This window comes from Eriocheir sinensis, chromosome 6 (genome assembly GCF_024679095.1).
Source record: "Eriocheir sinensis breed Jianghai 21 chromosome 6, ASM2467909v1, whole genome shotgun sequence".
NCBI lineage: Eukaryota > Metazoa > Arthropoda > Malacostraca > Decapoda > Varunidae > Eriocheir > Eriocheir sinensis.
The window spans coordinates 19822734-19840978 of record NC_066514.1 but is presented as its reverse complement, the minus strand read 5'-3'; the positions used below and the strand labels follow the sequence as shown (position 1 = coordinate 19840978).

At 43.7% G+C, this 18245-nt stretch overlaps 1 long non-coding RNA gene across 2 annotated transcripts; it reads right to left on the bottom strand.

Moving 5' to 3' along the window:
• Positions 1–3838: 3838 nt before the first annotated feature.
• LOC126986676 (uncharacterized) lies at positions 3839–17601 on the bottom strand. 2 transcript variants are annotated; one of them, XR_007739870.1, is made up of 5 exons: positions 17484–17601; positions 6052–6128; positions 5219–5432; positions 4610–4686; positions 3839–4522 (listed from the first exon to the last, which is right to left on the bottom strand). It is a non-coding gene; the product is annotated as an uncharacterized LOC126986676 (long non-coding RNA). The 2 variants fall into 2 exon arrangements; XR_007739869.1 differs by lacking the exon at positions 17484–17601 and adding an exon at positions 6548–7604.
• Positions 17602–18245: the final 644 nt, after the last annotated feature.

The window sequence follows — 18245 nt, the reverse complement described above, 5'->3', positions numbered from 1 at the left end:
ATTTTCAGTGTTACAGCTAAATACAATAACACATACATTGCCTAATGTATGCCAGAGGAACCTCAGATTTACCCTAAAACTCCCTTCTCTCGTCTCCAACCACCCAGCATTTTGGGCTGGGCTAATTGAGCCCCCAATGTTTCAAGGTCCTAAAAAAAACTATTATTATTATTTTTATTATTATTATTATTATCATTATTTTTATCATTATTATTATTATTATTATTATTATTATTATTATTATTATTATTATTATTATTATTAGTAGTAGTAGTATGGGCGACTTGTAAAGCTCATGTCACCAGATGTCTCCACTGGCAGTCGACCACCCGAGATTTTCCCTGAAAATATCTCTTAATTACCGTAAATCCCCTGCGTTCTTTCTTGGCAAACTATAAATACACATCAATACATAAATTGTTTGTATAAAAATGTAGTGGATATGTTTCTTTCTCTACACAAGACGAAAATAATGCCGATATGACGGTACTTGACAACTCCACAGAACGTCCCAATGTCAGGACGTGACACACTTGGGGTCACTTTGTTGTCGCCGTCGTGCCGTGAGGAGTCCTCGCTGCCCCTCGCTGCCACAACACCGGCCAATCATCGCAGCCCTAAGCAACAGCAACAGGTATTATATGGCGTGTGACTTTTGGTTTTGCTTTTTAAAGTACAATAGATTTCAGATACACCATAGGGTGAATAACTAACGTGCCAGCTGATGTAAACAAAATTAGCACCATCCTGGGTATAGGACTGTCGTCAGAAGCCATGTGCACGCCCTCAAATTGTTCTTGGCCAAATTTTCATCGCAAGAGAACACGGACACACCCAATGCAGGTACTCAGGACATGCAGCAATGCAAGCAGAAATATTTTCGAAGCCTTTTTCTGCTTAAATTTTCATTACTTTCAAGCAAGGACGTGTTTCTTTCCACCCGAGTTGTCAAGTACCGTCATATCGGCATTATTTTCGTCTGGTGTAGAGAAAGAAACATATCCACTACATTTTTTATACAAACAATATCAGTTTCTGTATTGATGTGTACTTATAGTTTGCCAGAAAGAACGGGGGATTTACGGTAATTAACCTAGATAGGTAATCATGTAAATCCTGCCGCCACTTCATACTTTGGGGTTGATTGGACCCCAAGGGAAATAAAATACACAGAAAATTAGGTAATGATTCTTTTGAAAGACTTAAACTAGTCACTTGATGTTTAAGCCTCCTGTGTAATTTCAACCTCTGTTTTAGTAGAAAACAGGTCACCTCTCATCCCGAAATTGATCTATCTTTCGGCCACTCTTAACTCTTTTGTAGGAGCAGTGAGTAGCGGGCTTTTTTTTCATTATTGTTTCCTTCTTTTTTGCCCTTGAACTGCTTCCTCTGCCTTGCCACTCTACCGCCGGGCTCAGGAAACCACCCATGGGCGCCCCCCTCCCCCCAGACAATTTTTGCGAGAGCCATATGACCACTGCAGTTGCGGCGACATGATCCTACAACCTAATCAATCAAGTAGGTCAAGAAATTCCGCTCAGTCCACCTTCAAAAATATCATTAGTTCCCAGTGGCGATTTTAGACTTTCAGGAGCCATTGGAGGTGTTCTGCCCTCCCCAACACACTTAGTCTACTCCCTCTTGTATTTACTCGGGGTCAGTTCCTATTCCTAACAAGCAAGAATAGGTCAGGAAAGTCCGCTGAGTCCACCTTGAAAAACATCATTAGTTCCCAGTGGCGATTTCAGGAGCCATAGGAGAGAGTATTTAAGTACCTCTCCCCCGCCACACACAGTCTACTCCCTTTAGTATTTACCCGGGGTTAGTTCCTCTGCCTAACACACAAGAATAGGTCCGGAAATTCCGTTGAGTCCATCTTCAAAATTATTAATAGTTCCAAGTGGCGATTTTAGACTTTCAGGAGCCATAGGAGGGAAATTTTAAGTCTACTCCCTCTTGTATTTTTCCGGGGTTAGTTCCTATGGGTGATATAGTACAGCCTGTGCCTAAGAAGGGTGACCGTTCCAATCCCTCAAACTACCGCCCTATAGCTTTACTTTCCTGTCTCTCTAAAGCTTTTGAATTAATCCTTAACCGGAAGATTCAAAAGCACCTTTCCACTTCTAACCTTCTATCTGATCGCCAGTATGGGTTCCACAAGGGGCTTTCTACTGGCGATCTTCATGCTCTCTTAACTGACTCTTGGTCATCCTCTCTTAGCCGTTTCGGTGAAACTTTCTCTGTTGCACTAGACATATCGAAAGCCTTCGATAGAGTCCGGCACCAGTCTTTGCTTTCTAAATTGCCCTCATTCGGATTCTATCCCTCTCTCTGTTCCTTTATCTCCAGTTTCCTTTCCGGCCGATCTATCTCTGCGGTGGTAGACGGTCACTGCTCTTCCCCTAATCCTATCAACAGTGGCGTTCCACAGGGCTCTGTCCTATTACCCACTCTCTTCCTGTTATTCATCAATGATCTTCTTTCCATAGCAAACTGTCCTGTCCACTCGTACGCCGACGACTCCACTCTGCATTATTCAACTTCTTTCAGTAGAAGACCATTACAACAGGAAGTACACGACTCCAGGCTGGAGGCTGCAGAACGCTTAACCTCAGACCTTGCTATCATATCCGATTGGGGCAGAAGGAACCTTGTGTCCTTCAATGCCTCCAAAACTAAATTTCTCCACCTATCAACTCGACACAATCTTACAAACACCTATCACCTATTTTTCGACAACACTCCGCCCTCGTATGGAGTATGCATCTCACGTGTGGGGGGGCTCCACCCACACAGATCTTCTGGACAGAGTGGAGGCTAAGGCTCTTCGTCTCATCAGCTCTCCTCCTCCTACTGATAGTCTTCTACCTCTTAAATTCCGCCGCGATGTTGCCTCTCTTTCTATCTTCTATATTTCCACGCTGACTGCTCTTCTGAACTTGCTAACTGCATGCCTCCGCCCTCCCGCCTCCCCTGCTGCCCCTCCCGCAGCCCCGCTACACGACTTTCTACTCATGCTCATCCCTACACTGTCCAAACCCTATGCAAGTTAGTTAGCATCTTATTCTTTCTTTCATCCCTCACGCTGGTAAACTCTGGAACAATCTTCCTTCATCTGTATTTCCTCCTGCCTACGACTTGAACTCTTTCAAGAGGAGGGTATCAGGACACCTCTCCTCCCGAATTTGACCTCATTTGATTCTTTTTTGGGAGCAACGAGTAGCGGGCTTTTTTTTATTATTGTTTACTTTTGTGTGCCCTTGAGCTGCCTCCTTTGTTGTAAAAAAAAATAGTGACTGTGATGCGAAATTCTGCTGGTGATGAAAGTCTTTAAGCGGAGAGTTCAATATCAAATCCGTTTCTGGTTAATCTTTGGGACTTATCTATCACACTTTTTTCCGTTTGGGGTAATGTAGTTTAGAGAGTTTTGTTTCCTGTTGTTATGTTTGTGTGTGATTTTACCCTTGACAACCTCCTGTGATGTAAGAAATAACTAAAGAATCAGACAAGCAATGGGTACTAACGCGTTGACTTGGACTAATCTATCACACTTTTCCGTTCGGGGTGCTGTAGTTTGTGGTCTTTTTTTTCCCTGTTTGTTTTTGTGTGTTTTTGCCCTTGGCAGCTTCCCCTGATGTAAGATAGGAACTAAAGAATCTGATAGACAGAGGGGACTAATGCGTTGACCCGGACTTAGGCTATCTATCAGTTATCCGTTTGAGGAGCAGTAGCCTAATTTTTCGATCTTTTTTCCCCTCTGATGATTTTTACGTGTGTTTGTGCCTTTGGCTGCTTCCTCTGATGTAAGAAAGTAACTAAAGAATCAGACAGACAAAGGAGACTAGTGCGTTGACTTGGTTTTGGGGTCTTTTTTCCCTCTCCTGATTTTTACGTGTTTGTGCCTTTGACTGCTTCCTCTGATGTAAGAAAATAACTAAAGAATCAGACAGACAAAGGAGACTAGTGCGTTGAATTGTATTGCTTGTAGATACAACCGGAGCTGATAGTTTAGGTCTTGGCATGTGACAGAGGAGCTTGGAAACATGGCACTGAATTATCGGCCTTTGCAACTCCTTAAAGATGTATAGAAAGTAATCCTCGAGCAGTATCGTTGGGAGTTGAGGCTCTGATGATAAAGGGGACAGGATATCCTACCTTCCTGCAGGACTCTACGCTGGTACTTGCCTCTATCAAAACTTTTAAGGATTGTTTCTATTTTATTTGCAGCATAATTCTGAACAGCTGGTACACACATATTGCGAGCTGAACATACATAGAATTTGGAAAGTCACAATTCATGTCTGCTGAAATGTTAAGTTTTATGTAATCTCTCTATTTACGTTTGTGCATTTTTTTTTTTTTTCTTTGCAGAAGGGTGCTCTGGCATCAAGCCCAAGAAGAAGGATAATTGAATACTCTGCAGAGGATCAGCGTGCACGGCGCACGTGCAGGAAGTACGTGCATGAAGGTGAGGCAGGTCAGGTCAAGGGCATGTCAGGGCAGGGTCAGTCCTGGGTCAGGGCTAAGTGAAGAGAGGGCGGGAATCACTCAAAAGTAGGTAACTAGTATGAACACACACACACACACACACACACACACGACTACTCACCCTTAGAACACAGCAGATGTAGTCATCAGTGCCGCAATTGCCTTCCATAAAATGACGATATCCCTCGGGACATAGATCTGTGGAAAGTATTCCAGTTGGTATACACATTGTATATCATTATTAATCTGGTGATGTTCAGTTAAGAACAAGGAATGGTAGTGGTAATTCGGATTTGTAAGGTAAGCATTAGGTAAGCAAAGTTAATTTAAAGCACAGTGAAGAAGGATTCGATCGTCTGATAAGTTGATGACAAGGCAAACTTAGCTTGGAGAGTTTGAATTCGCCAGGGCGCCTCTTGCAATCAGCCACCGACGAGGGCACACCTTCAGACCTGCGCTCCTACTTTGTTATTATCTTGAGAAGCATATTGAACAGAAAGGCCAAAAGCAAACAAAAATTACCAGTCCCAGTCCCTTAACCACAAGGCAGCCCTTGGAACGCACGTCGTATCCCATCAGTCATCTTGCCTGGGACTTGAACGACTCATACCTCAACCCACATCTCCCTACGCTCGGAAATTCTGCAGAGCTAATTGCATGATTAGTGCTGTACAATTCTATGTCTTAGCCTGAGGTATAGGAACTAGGGAGTTCAACAGACATAACTCACCGTGAGGAAAGTATGTCAGTCCAGATACTTGAGTTGGGTTGACGCATATCCCATTCTTACAGGCACACGAATCGTCTGGCTCACAGGTCTTGCAACACGTGCATAAACCACAGTCATCATCTGTTATGTATTCATTTCCACCGTCGCACACATCAGCACTAGAAACGCATTCCCCCGGGTTGGGGCCATCAAGACAGGGGCCGATCTGAGTGCACTGTTGAGGGGAGAAAGGTGGGGTGAAGGGGAGTTAAGCAAGTAGAGGACGGAAGGGAAGGTATTGAGCAAGGAATAGGCAAGGGCAATAATTGTCAGTCCATACAAAGCAAATCTTGAAAGCCATCCACAAGTTATCATATTCGTAAGTCTTTTATCTAAATCATTCTCCTGTTTGTTTATGACACAGTCTTTGCTGATTTCATTCTCAACCAACAAAATAGCACACCAAAGTTATTTAATATTTCCGAGTTGGATTACTCTCACACCAAAGTTATTTAATATTTCCGAGTTGGATTGCTCTAGGCTTATAATTATATTTATCAATTGTTGAATATATAGGTGAGAGAAAAAAACTACATTGCCTTGTATATCACCAGGGAGAGTATGCCATGAAACAACTTTGGGTTTATCTTTTAGAATAAAAGTATCCTTGACATCCCACCTTGCATTTGGAAAAAGTAATGGTTGATAAGAGTAGATGTAGAAAGTGTCCCGCTTCAAATACCGTCAAAACTGAACTCTGAACTGAAGAAAGCCTAGTTATGTAATATAAGCAAAGTTAAAGTGCGTGACTCCTACGGGCGCCAGCGTGCTGGCGTTATATATAGGCTACTTACTGTTCTAAGTTCGGATTGACAGACGTCCAGAGCCAGCAGTGTCAGTAGTCCTACTATAAGCGCAGTCCTCATCGCGGCTTATGGTTGCGGAGAGAAACAGAAACAGTAGTTGACAATGTGGCATTCGTAGTGCAACTACATAAAAAAATTAGGACATGCAGTAATGGATACAAGGCCGATAAAAGGTTCAATAAACAGATGAAAAGAAGCTTGGCACGAAAGGTTGTATTGATTAGGTGAGCAGGAGTAGCGGAACGAATTTAGTGGTCATGTGATCAGAGCAACTGAAGGAACTTAAGCCTAGAGGGGAGGATAGCAGTTTTTTTGGAATGCCTTTTTCTTTTTTACGTTCAACCACAGCACCAGCACAGACGCTCCTGATGGGGCGTGTTGGACGGGCAAGACTGTGATAAGTCCTCAGGCTCAGCGCTTACCTTGCTGATCACACCTTTTGCTTTCCAACTTTTTTTGTGTGTGTAGGCAGTTGCGGCTTCACCTGGTGTCGATGATCTCTGCGGTGACAGGCAAACAGACAGACAGAGCTGGTGGTCGTGCTGCAGGGCGGGCGTGGTCGTGGTGGAGTCGCAGGCCGCAGCAGCAGTGTAACTGTCCTAGCGGAGTCGCCCTTTCAATACCTGCATGTGGGGCGGAGCGCGGCGCGGCGCGGCCACCTGTGCTGCCTTACAAGTGTGTGGGGTTTTTTCTTCTATATTTATTTAGGCATTCATTTATGTTATTCCCATTTCATTTATACTCATTTTCATTGTTATCATTTTTTATTATTTTATTATATGTACTTTTTTTTGTGTTGAGCCAAAACAAACTCGGCAACTTATACTAAAGCTGCGCGTGGCCTCGGTGTTCATCTCCGTCACATTGGCCAATGAGCATGGCGGGTAGTAACCCATTACCCCGGGACAGGGCCATTGTGACATCCGGGTTCCAACAGTTTAGCTCCCCAGGTTTCCTCAGGTATACCCATTTATCGGCCAGGACGATAGGGCAGCCACTAAGTGAAAGCAGCCAAAATCATTGTAAATTGGCGGATTGACTTGGCCCACGTTGTCAAAGACTCGCTCATCACGAGTGCATGACGCTGTCGCTATTTGTGCGAAGGACGATGATCCATGTCTTCCAGTCGTTCGTGCGACATCGAATGTTTGATGCCTTCAGGCACCGAAATCACGATATTTGCCGTAACGATACCACTGTGGCTATAACCGAGACAATTTACGTTTTCATGAACGTGAAAAGTGTTTCAGGAGATAATCTGAAGTTAACATTGCGTTGACAAGAGAGTCCCTGCTAAAATCCTATCCATGTCCATTACTATTATACCTTCTGTCAAGGTAAAGAGAATGAAAGGTAGGTTCACTAGGGGGGGCGGGGTGGCGAGGTACCTAAATTTGTCTCTTCTGCGCATGACGTCAGGTGAAAGAAGGACTGATGGGTCCGGACATGCCCGGCATGGCAGAGAGGTCAGTCGCGCGCCAGCCTCCTGACCTGGCTCCTCACTCACTCAATGGGAAACTTAGCTAAAGTGTATTTTCTTTCATTATGCCATTTTTTTTGTATTGTGCGCGGTTGTCGATCAGTTTCAGTGAAAGGAAACAGTAATATACGGTTTCATCGGCTGCCAAGAGATCAAGAACTTAGAAAGAAATGGATGGAGATATGTAATATGAAAAATAATACTTTTTCTTGAGCAGATTCTGTTAGCTTTGTGTGTAGTCGTCACATGCCGTAAAAGAAATAAACAATGGTATAAAATTAGATGTTGGTCACAGACCTTAGTTCTCCATCACAGTATATACCAGGCTACCTGTCATTCTCTTTTAATTTTAAATTTACACGTTTCTTTAGACGTCCGCGCTAATATTTGCCGTACCAATAAGGCGGCCTGCTGCCGACCATATACGCCAGTCAAGCGCGCGGTATCTATTCTACCACAACTTTATTTTACGTGACGTCACACCCTGCGCGGAGCGGCCGGTGTGAACCTACATCCCATTCTCTTTACCTTGCCTTCTGTCATTGAGCGAGTCCATCCGTCGTTCATCAGACCCTAAAAGAAGTGTACGTACAAAGGACAGCCATGCGTGAGGACGTAGGATGGCCTCGTACCTCGAAAGCTGTGTGAACATTATCTATGAACGCTATTTCTTCAACATAATCATCACTCAAGATGGCGTCAAGTGATGAATTATTTGATGCTTTGTGCTCCGAAAGTCCGCACGGGTCAGTGTTTGCCTCTTATGAATGTGTTCCAGTCCAGAATGAGCGCATCACACGCACCACAGTGTAAGCACGGCCTGGCATCTTATACGCTGTAACACACTAGTAAAGCCTGGATACATCTGATCCCCAGTATTCTCCCAACGAGGCATGAATTAAAATAGGTTGGTCTCATTAATGCCTTCTGTTTTATATGAATGTGGAACAAAAGACTTGAGATGCAACTCACTATTTTGTGAAATCATATTATAGATTAACTTGTATTTTATAGTTAATTTAAGGTAATATTGCTGTAATAGACTTTAACTGGGATGATGACGAGACAAATGAGTGGAAAAGGTGGCAGGAAAACCCAGACTGAAGCAGGATTACTATATTCTCTAACCTTAGCAGAACAGTGGCGGATCCAGCACCAGGTGAAGGGGGGGGGGCACTGATACACAAGATGGGTGCCATACCATATTATATATATATATATATATATATATATATATATATCTATATATATATATATATATATATATATATATATCTATATATATATATATATATATATATATATATATATATATATATATATATATATATATATATATATATATATATTCATATTATTTGCTAGCATTGAAATTAAAGGCTAGGTTAGGTGGGTTCTGAAGCCCTCCAAAGACCCTTCACATGTCTTCACTTTCCGTTTCCCTATTGTCTCATCAACACCAGAGAGTACTTCAGCATGCTCTCTAAAGACAGATCCTCTCTCTTTCCACAGTACTCTACATTCACACAACATACACACCTTTTCCTAAATTTTAAAATTCAATATGGCGCTTAATCGCAATGCCTCGGAGTCCCCACCGTGGGGAAGACCAGAAATTCCCTCAGGGAGGACTCCCTTTTTGGCTGCCGACCTGAGAGGTGTCCTGATAACTTCTCGAATCTTTTTCTTATCAATTTCTGCAACATTCGCGTTCTTCGTTCTAATTTTCATTCTGTGGAACACCATCTCTCCTCCTCTGAACCTTGCCTTCTCCTCCTCACTGAAACACAGGTTTCTGAGGCTACTGACAACAATCTCTATTCTCTTCCCTCCTACTATCTCTATCCTAAATTTCAATCCAAAGCTGGATGTTGCGTTTACGTGCGCAACGACATTACTTGCTCTCAAGCTGTTCTCTCCGTTGGGCTTCTCCGATCGCAACCTTATTTCTGTATCTTGTCCTATCGCTCCTGTACACCCTCTGGACCCACCGAAGAGTCGATGCTTCTAGCATTTTGCTTCAGCTCCGTGGGACGACCTGAGGATGTACTTTTCCGATTTCCCGTGGAATGATTACTGCTTTCAGGAGAGGGACCCCTCTGTGTATTCCCAGCACATCACAGAGGTGATTGTCTCTTGAATGAAGACATACATTCCACGTACTTTGTCTACTCGTGCTAAAAGCCTTGGTTTAATCAGGCTTGTTCTCGTGTTGTCAAAGATATAGAGAGGCAGCGATCACAAAAGGTACCAGAGCCTGCGCACTCTTGCTAACCATTATCTATATATTTCTGCCCGGAATCGTGCAAAATCTATTCTTCGACTTATCAAAAACTTTCATAAATACCAAAATAAATAATGACCTGTGGCACGCAGCCAAAAACATCTCCAATTTCACTTCTTCATCTTTCCCTCCTCTCCTTAACCTTGATGGCAGCACCGCCGTCTCATCTATTTCTAAGGCTGAGCTCCTCTCTCAAAAATTCTGTGACAACTCCACTCCGGACGATTCTGGGCATCTTCCTCCTACTCATTCCCCCCTCTGACTCCTTTATGCTTGTTATTAAGTTTCTTAAGAACGATGTTTTCTATACCCTCTCTGGCCTAAATTCTCAGAAGGCTTATGGACCTGATGGAGTGCCTCCTATTGTCCTTAAAAACTATACCTCCGTGTTGACACCCTGCCTGGTCAAACTCTTTCGCCTCTGCCTGTCAACATCTACCTTTCCTTACTGATGGAAGTACGCCTTCGCACAGCCTGTGCCTAAGAAGGGTGACCGCTCCAATCCTTCAAACTACCGCCCTATAGCTTTACTTTCCTGTCTATCTAAAGCTCTTGAATCAGTCCTTAACCGGAAGACTCAAAAGCACCTTTCCACCTCTGACCTTCTATCTGATCGCCAGTATGGGTTCCGCAAGGGGCGTTCTACTGGCGATCTTCAACTGACTCCTGGTCATCCTCTCTTAGCCGTTTCGGTGAAACTTTCTCAGTTGCACTAGACATATCGAAAACCTTCGATAGAGTCTGGCACAAGTCTTTGTTTTCTAAACTGCCCTATGACGGTTTCTATCCTTCTCTCTGTTCCTTTATAACCAGCTTCCGTTCCGGCCATTCTATCTCCGCTGTGGTAGACGGTCACTGTTCTTCCCCTAAACCTATCAACAGTGGTGTCCCACAGGGCTAAGTCCTATCACCCACTCTCTTCCTGTTATTCATTAATGATCTTCTTTCCATAATAAACTGTCTTGTCCATTCATACGTTGATGACTCCACTCTGCATTATTCAACTTCTTTCAGCAGAAGACCCTCTCAACAGGAATTACAAAACTCCAGACTGGAGGCTGCAGAACGCTTAACCTCAGACCTTGCTATCATTTCCGATTGGGGTAAAAGGAACCTTGTGTCCTTCAATGCCTCAAAAACCCAATTTCTCCACCTATCAACTCGACACAAGCTTCCAAACACCTATCCCCTATTATTCGATAACACTCAGCTGTCACCTTCAACACTAAATATCAGTGGTCTATCCTTAGCTCAAAATCTCAACTGGAAACTTCACATCTCCTCTCTCACTAAATCAGCCTCCTCGAGGTTGGCCGTTCTGTATCGTCTCCGCCAGTTCTGCTCCTCCGAAGTATGCATCTCACGTGTGGGGGGGCCCATGCACTCACACAGCTCATCTGGACAGAGTGGAGTCTAAGGCTTTTCGTCTCATCAGCTTTCCTCCTCTTACTGATAGTCTTCTACCGCTAAAATTCCGTCGCCATGTTGCCTCTCTTTCTATCTTCTATCGATATTTTCACGCTGACTACTCTTCTGAACTTGCTAACTGCGGCCCCGCTGCACTCGAGTTTCTACTCATGCTCATCCCTATATTGTCCAAACCCCTTATGCAAGAGTAAACCATCATCTTCACTCTTTCATCCCTTACACTGGTAAACTTTGGGACAGCCTTCCTTGGTCTGTATTTCCTCCTGCCTATGACTTGTCCTCTTTCAAGACAAGTGTATCAAGACACCTCTCCACCCGAATTTGACCTCTCTTTTGGCCACTCTATACTACTTTCCGTTGTGGGAGCGGCAAGTAGCGGGCCTTTTTTATACACTGTTTTTGATTAATGCATATGCATAAGTTTTTATTATATCACAATTCTATAGCACACAGTGTAATAAAACAGTGGTATAAAATTAGGACATACTTTTATTTTTTTATTTCCATTGTGAGGGCGCAATTTTGTTCCTAAGGTAAGGTAAGGGCGCAATTTAGGTCCTAAGGGGGGGGGCGGCCGCCTCTCCCTCGATCCGCCACTGTTGCAGAATGTCCTCATAGTGGCAGCACATACACTGCCGCTCACAGATAAGCCTGTGCAACGGCTGGAAATGGATTTCATTGATTTGCCTGCTTCATGTGTCTTCCCGGCCACGGAGAGTTACCAGGCTAGTTGGTCTGTAATAGACTAACGCATCCTTCTCCGTGTCTGGTAACCTCTCACGTACACATCACAAGGATAGAGGCCACCAATCATGGAGAGCACCAGTCTGTCACAGGCTGCGGCTTGGCTGATAACTCTGCATGACTGACAAGATACTCGGAGCAGCCCACTCAACGAGCTCCACTTCCAGACATAACACGGGCTGATCGGCAAGCCGTGAATCCACCTAACATCACCATAGCCGCCAAGGATTCAGGACGTTTCCTAAGGTAGAGGAGGTAGCGTAATTGTATTTCGTTAAGAATCCTTATAACCAAAAACTAACTAAAATTATGAGTATTTTTTTCTTGAACACAACATGGAATAAACAACAGAACAATAATATGAAAATACGTCTGGCTGTAGCCCGCAGGCCCCAGGCAGCAGTCCCGCCACTTTGAGGGTATCAGATACATGAAATAGTATATTTTTACTGCGTAAAGCAGGTGATGTCATTTATTGTGACTTAAGTGAGCTTTCATATTTATCTATTTGCATATATTTCATGGTGCCAAAACTTAAATTACAAGTCTAATTTTTACCAGTGACACGAATTTGTGATTGCTTATCACAATAGAATTTCACTCTAATAAGTGAATCAGACCCCACAGAAATGTTACCAGTGTGTGTATGAATGAATACAAAGATAAACACATACTTTGATTTAACTCTAGGATGTCTCGTGGATCATTAATAAATAAAAACAAAATTTCCGGATAGGCTACTCGTTAGCCCGTTACCTTCAATGCCCCCCCAAAAAACAGTCCCTGCGCCAAGTTTGTACCCCACATTTGGTGATGTTAGGTGCACCTATTCTCTGAAGACATTGCTAGTCATTACAGAATATAGTACTCCTGTATCAGCTGAGTTCCCTACCACCTTTCAAGCACCTTTATCTCATCTGTCCTTTATATTCTCTCTCTCTCTCTCTCTCTCTCTCTCTCTCTCTCTCTCTCTCTCTCTCTCTCTCTCTCTCTCTCTCTTCTCTTCAGCTCACAAGCCCCACAGGGTGTCACCCCACGGACACATGCCCCTCACAGACACATTAGGGACCCCCCCTCCCCTCCCCCAACACACGCACACATTGCAAGTAAACGAACGAGTTCAACCGAGATACATATATACTTTAAACAGTAACTCTTCGCTGTCTGGGTCTGTTATTTCCTCTTTTTCTTTCGTTCTTTTTTGTATAAGCCGCCTGGAACGAGCAGGGCGACGTTTCCGAGCCTTGTTGGGCATAACAAGGTCGGAGTGGGCAGCGGCGACGTAAAACAACCACCGGGCAGCAAGAGAACTGCCAAAACTTCTGTATTGTCATTGCTTTTGGTTCTTCAATATGATCATTTTCAGGTAAATACTCTCCAATGATGTCCTCTTCTTCTATATAGGGTTGCTGCAGCCTCACACTTTTCTTTCGTTCGTCTGTATAGGGCTGGCACCCAGAGCAGGAAGTGCCTCAGGTATTCTTCTTCCGCTCCACACATGTCACATTTCGTTCAGTTCACTCGACGATCGGGAGTTTCGCCTTTGTAACGGCACTCCCGGTGTGGGCCTGCGAGTAGTGAAGCACCGAGCAAGGTTGGCTGTACATCATTTAGTTCTTTTTGTGGCATGTCTAGAAGTAGATCTATGACTTGGTGCATCTTTACCTTTGTACCTACAAGTGGTCGTTTACCTCAGTGATTGTTACGATAGGCAAAAGAGGCGAGGGAGTGAACAACGTTGCAACTTTACGTAATACCTAAGTGGTGGTTTACCTAAGTGGTTGTTAGAGGCTATAGAGAGCGAGCTACAGTGCAACGTTACCTACTTAAGTGGTTGTTTACCTAGATGGTTGTCAGAGTCAAGGGACCAAACTATACTCTAGGGTCCCATTTCCACTTTAGGCATCAATCTCAAGGCTCCCATTTCGATCATTAAGGCCATAAAGAGGGGGGGGAGGCATGCAGTTAGCAAGTTCAGAAGAGCAGTCAGCGTGGAAATTGCGACAGAAGACAGAAAGAGAGGCAACATGGCGGTGGAAATTAAGAGGTAGAAGACTATCAGTAAGAGAAGGAGAGTTGATGAGACGAAGAGCCTTAGACTCCACTCTATCCAAGAGAGCTGTGTGAGTGGAGCCCCCGTGATATGCATACCCCATACGAGGGCGGACAAGGCCCCTGTATATGGATAGCAACTGTGCGGGGGAGAAGAACTGGCGGAGACGATACAGAACGCCCAACCTCGAGGAAATTGATTTAGTATGAAAGGAGATGTGAAGTTTCCAGTTAAGATTTTGAGTTAGGGATAAACCGAGGATGTTTAGCGTTGAAGATGGTGAAGTTATACATTTTGTATAACTTCAAGAAAATCCTCGGCTTCCAGGTCACCCACTAGGTCTTCCCAGTCTATATTCCTATAATTAAAATCCCCCATTACGCAGACATTTCTACTCCTACTCGCCCTGCCAGTCTCCTGTAGTAATATATTCGTGTCCTGCCTGTTAAGGCTGGGTGGCCTGTACATAACTCCTAGAGTTAGTTTTTCTTTCCCTTTGTAAACGTCCACCCAAACTGATTCTGAATCCATGTTAGTTTTGACTGAATTGTCAACTAAACATTTAAGTGAGTCTTTAACATATAGCGCAGCTCCACCTCCCTTTCTGCCCCTTCTGTCTTTGTGAAACATCTGATAACCCGTTATTTCAAATTTTGATCTAAAATTTCTATTAGCAGTGTCTATCCATGTCTCAGTGATCGCTATTATGTCAAAGTTTTCTGAACAAGCTTCACCCCTTAGTAAGTCTATCTTGTTTCTGAGGCTCCTGCTGTTAGTATAGAAGATTCTTAGCCCGTCCTCTGTTACTCCCTAGAATTACTTCTAAGCTGCCTGGTTATATTATGAGCTAGATGTCCCCTCCCATTACTCCTCCCATTGGGTGATAGGACAGAGCCCTGTGGAACACCACTGTTAATAGGTTTAGGGAAAGAATAGTAACCGTCTACCACAGCAGAGAAAGAACGGCCGGAAAGGAAACTGGAGATAAAGGAACAGAGAGAAGGATAAAATTTGAAACAGTGCAGTTTAGAAAGCAAAGACTTGTGCCAGACTCTATCGAAGGCTTTCGATATGTCTAGTGCAACTAAGAAAGCTTCACCGAAACGGCTAAGAGAGGATGACCAAGAATCAGTTCAGAGAACAAGAAGATCGCCAGTAGAATGACCCTTGCAGAATCCATATTGGCAATCAGATAGAAAGTTAGAAGTGGAAAGGTGCTTTTGAATCTTCCGGTTAAGGATTGATTCAAAAGCTTTAAATAGACAAGAAAGTAAAGCTTTAGAGCGGTAGTTTGAGGGATTGGAACGGTCACCCTTCTTAGGCACAGGCTGTACGAAGGCGTACTTCCAGCAGAAAGGAAAGAAAGATGCTGATAGGCAGAGGCGAAAGAGTTTGGCCAGTCAGGGTGTCAGCACGGAAGCACAGTTTTTAAGGACAATAGAAGGCACTCCATCAGGTCCATAAGCCTTCTGAGAATTGACGCCAGAGAGGGCATAGAAAACATCATTGCTAAGAATTTAATAACAGTCATAAAGGAGTCAGAGGGGGGATAAGTAGGAGAAATATGCACAGAATCGTTCATAGAGGAGTTGTTACAGAAAGTTTGAGCTAAGAGTTCAGCCTTAAAGATAGATGAGACGGCAGTGCTGCCGTCAGGGTTAAGAAGAGGCGGGAAAGAGGAAGAAGTGATATTGGAGGAGATATTTTTGGCTAAGTGCCAGAAGTCTCTGGAAGAATTAGAGAAAGCAAGGTGTTGACATTTGCTATGGATAAAGGAGTTTTTGGTAAGTCGAAGAATAGATTTAGTACGATTCCGGGCGGAAATGTAAAGATCATGGTTAGCGGGAGTTCGAAGGCTCTGGAACCTTTTGTGTGCTGCCTCTCTATCTTTGACAGCACGAGAACAAGCGTGATTAAACCCAGGCTTTTTAGCGTGGGGAGTAGAGAAAGTACGTTGAATGTGTGCCTCCATTCCAGAGACAATCACCTCTGTGATGCGCTGGGCACACACAGAGGGGTCTCTATCCTGGAAGCAGTAATCATTCCGCGGGAAATCGGAAAAGTACATCCTCAGGTCGTCGCACCGAGTTGAAGCAAAATGCCAGAAGAATCGGCTCTTCAGTGGGTCCAGAGGGTGCACAGGCGCGATAGGACAGGATGCAGAAATAAGGTTGTGATCGGAGGAGCCCAACGGAGAGAACAGTTTGACGGAGTAAGCAGAAGGGTTAGAGGTAAGGAAGAGGTCTAGTATGTTGGGCCGGTCTCTTAGACGGTCGGGAATACGTGTAGGGTGCTGAACCAACTACTCTAGGTCATTGAGGAGAGCACAGTTGTAGGCTTGTTCACCAGGCTGGTCAGTGAAAGAGGATGAAAGCCAAAGCTGGTGGTGAACATTGAAATCTCCCAAGATGGAGATTTCAGTTCCGGCATGTGCCGGAGCGGCAGAAACCGCTCGTGTGAATGGGGCCTTACCCTTAAGGCCTTGCATGTTCAAACGCGAACTCCCTCACCAGACTTTTGCTGCTCGTGGGTGGGAAGCGTCAGGCTCAAGTTATTTAGTGGGGAGAAGGGAGTAAGTATTTCCAACAAAATTAAAAGGGGAAGTCATGAAAAAAAGTTTGGGAGCCACCCGACATTTTCACACTGAGGTGTATCCTGTACCTGTACAACCAGAGAAGAGTGTAGATTCAAAAGTCGTGCTTAAAAATTTGATATGATGATAAACAGTTAAACAGTAATACAGTGGCTCTTAATCTTTTTTCAGTGATGGCGCCCTGAACTTATATAAACCCTTTTGTGGCACCCATTTTTCAACCCCCCCCCCTCCTCACATGAATTAACTCCTTATTCACAAAATTACCTGTTTAAATTACTTTGATCAATTAATTAAAATTATTATCCATACTTGAATCAAAATTAACATACAGTACAGTACATGTTCAAACATATAACTCATCAGTAGAACTATTAACTTAAGAGTTATAAATGCAAACTAACATAAGATGGAGAAAAAGAGGCATGATTCGTAATTCATTATAATCTTGTGGCACGCCTAGGCACTGTCCGTGCCGCGGCACCCAGTTTGAGAACCTCTGCATTAATACGTACACACGGCACACGCGGCCACGCCTGGCAGCGTCACAGCCTAGTACTAACAAACTTTTAAGGACCTTCACCCTACTGTGTGCCATAGTACTAGTGTTGTGGCGCGAGTCGTGTTTGTCCTGAGCCTCTACTGCCATGTTCTGGTGTGTTATGTACACTTTTGCCACAAACGTCACCGCCATAACCAAGCACACGGCACACACACACCGCCACAACGCACAGCCCCCATGCAGCCCTCGAATCCATCCTGCGGGCCCCGGTGCACACAGCCCCAGCAGTCCTGTATCTTAAGATCCATGTACTAAAAGGTTGCCAAAAAACTTTACCTTACAGCAGCAGGCGTTCACGATTACAGCCTCCAGTCACCAGTGTGCACGGTGCAGCACCCAGCAGTCCTCTCTGGCATGGGGCGGCGGCCATACTGACTTGCTACATCTCTCTCTCTCTCTCTCTCTCTCTCTCTCTCTCTCTCTCTCTCTCTCTCTCTCTCTCTCTCTCTCTCTCTCTCTCTCTCTCTCTCTCTCTCTCACAACCACTGAAAAGCAGAAGTAACTGGCTGACTATCATTATTATTATCATAATTTCTTATTATTATAATAATAAATCTTCTTCAGTTCTTCTTCTTATCATTATTGTTATTATTATTATATAGTATATGCAGGATACTTCAGTCACTTAACGACGATTTCGGTGCTCCACATAAAATGAGAATAATATTTAAGATAATAATAATAATAACAATAATAATAATAATAATTATTATTATTATTATTATTATTATTATTATTATTATTATTATTATTATTATTATTATTATTATTATTATTATTATTATTATTATTGTTATGATAATAATACAAAAGCATGCGACGAAGATGTTTCCATGACGAGCTTGTTTTGTTTCCGTCACGCACTTACAGTAGGCGTCTCCCCTCTCACCTACCTACGATACCGTTCAGCGAGATTCATGCTACAACAAACACTTAGCCGTCTCCCCTCTCACCTACCTACGATACCGTTCAGCGAGATTCATGCTACAACAAACACTTAGGCGAGTCGCGGGTTAGATCCGCGACAAGATATTTTGT